The sequence below is a fragment of the Lytechinus variegatus genome, chromosome 18 (assembly GCF_018143015.1).
Source record: "Lytechinus variegatus isolate NC3 chromosome 18, Lvar_3.0, whole genome shotgun sequence".
Taxonomy (NCBI): domain Eukaryota; kingdom Metazoa; phylum Echinodermata; class Echinoidea; order Temnopleuroida; family Toxopneustidae; genus Lytechinus; species Lytechinus variegatus.
Genome location: NC_054757.1, coordinates 3463407 through 3469406, shown reverse-complemented (window position 1 = coordinate 3469406; position 6000 = coordinate 3463407). Strand labels below are relative to the sequence as shown.

Below are 6000 nucleotides of genomic sequence, written 5' to 3'. Positions count from 1 at the left end.
AAAATAGTCATATGAACGAGCCAGTTACATCCAAATGAGAGAGTTGATGACATCACTTACTCACTATTTCTTTTGTATTTTATTATATGAAATATTTTTATTTTCTCATCATTGTCATGTGAAATGAAGTTTCATTCCTCCCTGAACACGTGGAATTCCATTATTTTAACATTTTGTGCTTCAGGCAAGGAGGTCCTAATCGTCAAATTCGTAAAAATTGAAATATTGTACAATTCAAACAATAAAAAACAAAAGAAATAGTGAGTGAGTGACATCATCTACTCTCTCATTTGGATGTAACTGGCTCGTTCATATGACTATTTTGTTGAAAATAAGCGAAACTTTGAAATGTCATAACTTTCTTATTTTACATCCGATTTTGATGAAATTTTCAGCATTGTGCTTGTCTGATTTTTCTCTATTGATTCAAATCAAGATTTTTTTGAGGTGGACTTAATTATTGACCTTTAAATTGAATTCATAATTTTATCATTATATTGAAATTCATATATCATATAAGCCTAGATATAATTGTAAATGAAATAAAATTTTACTATGAATATATCGTACAGATATACAGTGGTGCTCAAAAAGATAGTGAACCTCTCCAAAAAAATCAACATATTGTAATTTCAGAAAGCTAGTGGGCTAATAAGAGTTTTCACTTTCGTTGCAATCTTACTTCACACTGTGGGCGCCAATCGTTTCCGATATGCCTTAACATTTATTGTTTGTAATCTGCCATGGGTAAACGATTTGCTCAGCTGTTGGTTTCAAATTAGAGATGAGATTCAAATCTTGCCATGAGTATCATAGTTATGGTAAAAACGTATTTTAAAAATTGTGAAGTTTATCTCTGAAAAGCGATTTTTTTTTGTATTTTTTTATTTTTTTATAGACCTACATTAGGCCTACACCATATATGTTAGGGCTCCATATTTTGGCCCTTTGTATTTTGACTAACACTGAAAAAAAACAAAGAATAAGTAAATATGCGACATTAGGGAAACGTAAATGTTTGGACATCAATATTTGGTTTAAATTTATCTCTGTTATTAGGTATTTATTCATTCTCATTGAAGTAAGGTAATATCACATGGTATAAATACACGGCGACATTCTAAAAAGAAATGTTCATAAATATGAACCACTTTAACCTTAGCAGAAACTTCTTTTCTTACATTTCTGAGTATCGTTCTTATTGACAAGTAATATATTTCTTGTATGAGTTACTAAGTATTTTATGTATTTCTAAATTGTAATTCATGTTTGTATATTGTTTACTTGATACTTGATGTAGTAATCCCTATGGCAGCTCATACAGAAGCTATACTGGGATGATGAATAAAGTGAGCCCCTCAGGGGCTGCGGAACGGTTTTCAAAGTGGGGGGGGGGGGCTGAGCCAAAAGTAGGGGGCTGACCATGCTAAAAATCACAATCGTATGGTCATTTTTGCGTTTTTGTACACGGTTTTGGAAAAAAGTGGGGGGGGGGGGGCTGAAGCCCCCCCCCAGCCCCCCGGTTCCGCGGCCCCTGCCCCTGGAAGGAGCATCATGAAGTGCAGAAATGGTGATGAATAGACATAGGAATTTTGTATAAAGTAAAACATGCGTGTGTAAAAGTAGGTCCTAATCTCTTTCTGCTGTTTTACAACAGTGTTTTCCCTCTTTACAATGAAATCAATCAACATATCCCAATATTTTTGTGTTTTTTCGCTCATTCTTTTTTCTCTTTATTTATATGGCATTATCCCCCATCGATGATATTTATGTAATGTGTATGAACCTCGAGTGCAATATTAACATGTATAATTCTACTCTGATGTTCTTGTTTGATTATCTTTTGTTTTCATTTCATGTATTTTTCCTTTATTCTGTTTACTTTGTATATGTCAGTCTTCGTACTGTTTTTACAATGTCTTATATAATAAACATGAATTGAATCCCCCCCCGTGAATACTCGCTATACACAGTCCTTCAAAATATTAATGTCTCATACCTGGCTCTAGAGCGCGCTTCGCGCGTCCACTAATTTTTGATTGCCTCAATTTTTTTGCTGGTGCCAACCCCGTACCCCCCATGTGGTATGCCACTGCATCCTCATGTTGTTTCCAAATACTTCCCAAGAATCTTCTGGTTTGGGAACCCCCATCCCCCAATCATCGTTTGAAATTCTCGGGATTTCCCTTTTGGAATTGTGGGCGTGGCAACTAGCAGCGCAGGCCCAATCCCTTTGCCCAGCAGCTAGCCTAGCTAGCCAGGCCCAATAGCCGCGCTACGATTTTAGCTAGATGTTTATGTTTCTCCGGATATGGATCTCCTGCATACGATTTGAAGTTAAGTTTGACATCCGAACATCTGTTCGCTCTTGACTTATGATTCAATATTTTTAATTTTTATTCAGAAGATCCGTGCACAAGACCCGGTAAGTAGATAGAATTGATAATTGATATTCTAAAAAGAATTGAATCTAGCTCAATACCCTACGACTAAATCGAGATCACTTGGTTGGAAATTGTGCGTAGCGTTGCCGTAGCCGTAGTTCTGGGCATTTGTGAGAGATTGCGAGCCGATGGATGCGGGGTGACTTGAATGTGAGTTCCGGTGAATGCGTTGATGCCTTGTAGTAGTAGTGCAATGGTGAAGAGCTAAAGCCTAACCGTTTAGAGGCAGAGCCCCGGGGGGGGGGGCACTCAGTATATAATGCATAGTGGGTATGTGCCGCGGAGGGGACCCCCATTTTTACACCCAAATTTCCGTTCCAAGGCATAGCATTTTTGTCTTATTGAGAAAAAAACAAAGAAAGCCGCTCCAAGGCATAGCATTTTGTTCTTATCGAGAAAAAAGAAGAAAGATATCCGCTCCAAAGCTTCGCATATTTTTCTTTACGCCGTTCCGGTCGCATTGATCTGCTGCAATTTTGGTAAGCGGCCGCCGAGCGCTGTCCGACCATCTTCTCTGCTCTAGCGCACCCGGCGGAGGCCGCGCTAGCTGCATCATGCACGCATGCCCGTTCCATAGGGGTGCATACGCACGTACTCACACACTGGCGTTCCGTTCCAAGGATCCCCGTTTTTACAAAATTGTAGTTCTAAAGCCCGTTCCGAGGACCCTCCTTTTTACAATAAGCCCCCGTTTTTTGTCTCGGCACACCCCTACCACTTTTTGGTCGAGTGCCCCCGGGGGCAGAGCTAGGGCTGAGGGTCAGAGGGTAAGAGTTCCTTTTTCGACAGCTACCCAAAATTGAAAATGAAATATGGAGAAGGTTCAAAATAATAACTAAGTACGGTAATAAAAACCACTCATTCAAATGAACAAGGTTATGATATAACCTTGTTCTCAGTTATGTCTCCATGTGTGGCAAAATAAGGGTGGCAATGTTTGGCTTATTTTCTCTTTTTCTTTGGGGCAGTTGCTTGATTTTTTACACTGACAGTTTCCATTACACCTATTATTCATACAACTTGGCTCTTATTTAAAACTGATTCTTTAAATCATTTTTTTTCTTAATTAAAAATAGAGATCAAAAAATGGAAATTTTCTTGCCATACTACTTTCCACCAATAGAGGGCGTACACAAGAATATGCCCAAAATTCAAGTTTTTGAGCGCTCTGGTGAATACAAAAATTATTCCCATGTTACCAATGAAAACTAAAATGCAACTGTATGTAAATAAGTAATTTTGGTCACAAAAGTGATATTTGAATGAATTTAAAGTGTGTGCTCAGTACAACATTGGCATACCATAATCCTACCTGTAGATTCCCCACAGGCATGGTGGTAGCAGTGAACAATAGTCTAGAACATGATGGGAGAGTGTGTAGTGGAAACCAAATTCCAAAATATGGCTTTACTACGTCAATTTTTTAAGCAGAAATCGAGTGTGTGTGTATCCGGGGGGGGGGGGGTGGGTCAAATGTATTGCTGTACACACGCATGGCCAAATTATTTCAAAACACCCCCTAAACAAGTTTTTCGCTATCCCAGGGAGCTCCAACCCGCCAATTTAGACATAGACATAGGACTAGGGTAGATTGTGTACACACTCGTGGCCAAATTATATCCAAACACCCCCTAAACAAGTTTTTTCTCTGTGTGCAAAATAACCCCCTAAACAAGTTTTTCGCTAACCCAGGGAGCTCCGGCCTGCGAATTTAGAAATAGACATGGGACTAGGGTAGATTGTGGTCTCAATAACTTGGAAAGAAAATTGTGAAAACAGAAATTATGCACTTACCACGATTATATATATGGATGAAGGTCTATCGTGTGGCAGTATCCTGACATTCGAGGCACAGACTGGAACGTCAAAAAAATGAAAAGTTCTCTCCTTCTACCCCAGTCTTGATTGGCCATTTTGTTATGAATTTTGAAAGAATTAAGAGAGGTATCGCGACAGAACTTTTTGTGGCCTCCCTGGATGAGCTGCAGCATTTTGAAGCTTTTCTAGCCAAGACAAGTTCAGATAACTGCTTCTGGGCCTGGGGTTAATTGAACACAAGTGCATTTGCAAAAATGGGAGAAAATCAAGGCATGTACCTGTACTATTTTCTCTGTGGCAGACTTTGACAAGTAAGTCGATGAAGTATCCAAATGATACCGATATTAGGTAGTTGGTACCTAATTGATACAGATATTAAGAGTTTTAAAATTAGAGTTTAAAGGGGAAGTTCACCCTGACAGAAAGTTTATTGTAAAAATAGCAGAAAAAATAATAAAAAATATTGCCGAAGGTTTGAGAAAAATTCATCAAGTAATTAAAAAGTTATTAGAATTTCAATTATTTGATTTGTGACATCATATGCGAGCAGCATTCCTACATAGAGAATGGTAAAAAATCAAATGTCATTTTCTCAGAAAATTGAAAATGGTTTCCACTGTAACTTTTGTATATCAATAGACAAATCATTTCACACCCGATCATGAAAAGAAAACAAAATTAAGTCATCAGGAACCATACAAAATTTGAAATTCATACATTTTATATTGATAACACATGAGGCAGCTGCTTGTTTATGACGTCACAAATCCAAAACTTTGAACTCTAATAACTTTCTTACTCTTTAACGGATTTTCCTCAAACCTTCACCAATATTTTTTACTATTTTTTCTGCTATTTTTGCAACAAAGTTTTCTTCAGGGTGAACTTCCCCTTTAATACATATAGACAAAACGTTTTAAACTAAAATGATAATCTAAAAAAGGTTTTGAAAGTGATGATATTTTGCTAGATCGAAAAGCAATCAGTTTTGAGATTAAGCAATATTGTTAAAAAAAAGAAGAAAAGAAACTGAAAGTTATGTAGTTTGTAATTTTGAATACTGTACTAGGTCCAAAACAACAAAATTAAAGGTTCATGAAAATTTGTTAAGCAATTATGTTTGTAAAACTTTCTTTGAGGAAGGGGAGATGTAATCATTGACTTGTGCCAGGCCAGGCCAGTACATACATATAGTGTGAACACACCTTTGGCCATTGTATTTGAAATCACTCAAGTAGTGTATGTTCCAACTATTGTAATGCAGTGAATCAGATACCAGTACATAAAAGACAGAAACATTGAATTTTGTACAGCAATCCTCCGCAATGGCGAGGACAATTGGCGTGTCTGCGGTTGAGAGTTTGAGACGTTATGGTGCCAATGAAGGAACAAATTATCAAAAAAAAGAAAAGGTTATGAACAAAGTATTGTGTTTTTAATAGTGTTATATTAGCATTAGCTAGTATTTCTAGCCAATTATGGGGTCGTTCCACACCACCAGTCATATTTCATGCGACATGATTTTCGGGTACCCGCCTGAAAATTACCGCGGGTACCCGAAGACAAAAATACCTGAAAGTCCCAGGCCTATGAAGACCTCTTTATTGATTCCTAGTTCTTATATTGTTGAAACTGAGTTATGATTGAATTCACATTTTAGACCAGGGAGTCTCAACTCCTTTGTAAACGATGGGTAATTCCTTTCGATATTCAATAATACTTGTTTAAGGTACCGTAC

General features: G+C 37.4%; 1 pseudogene; it reads left to right on the top strand.

The window, feature by feature from the left end:
- Nucleotides 1-2286: 2286 nt before the first annotated feature.
- Nucleotides 2287-6000, top strand: part of LOC121431865 — a 45241-nt pseudogene continuing 41527 nt past the window's right edge.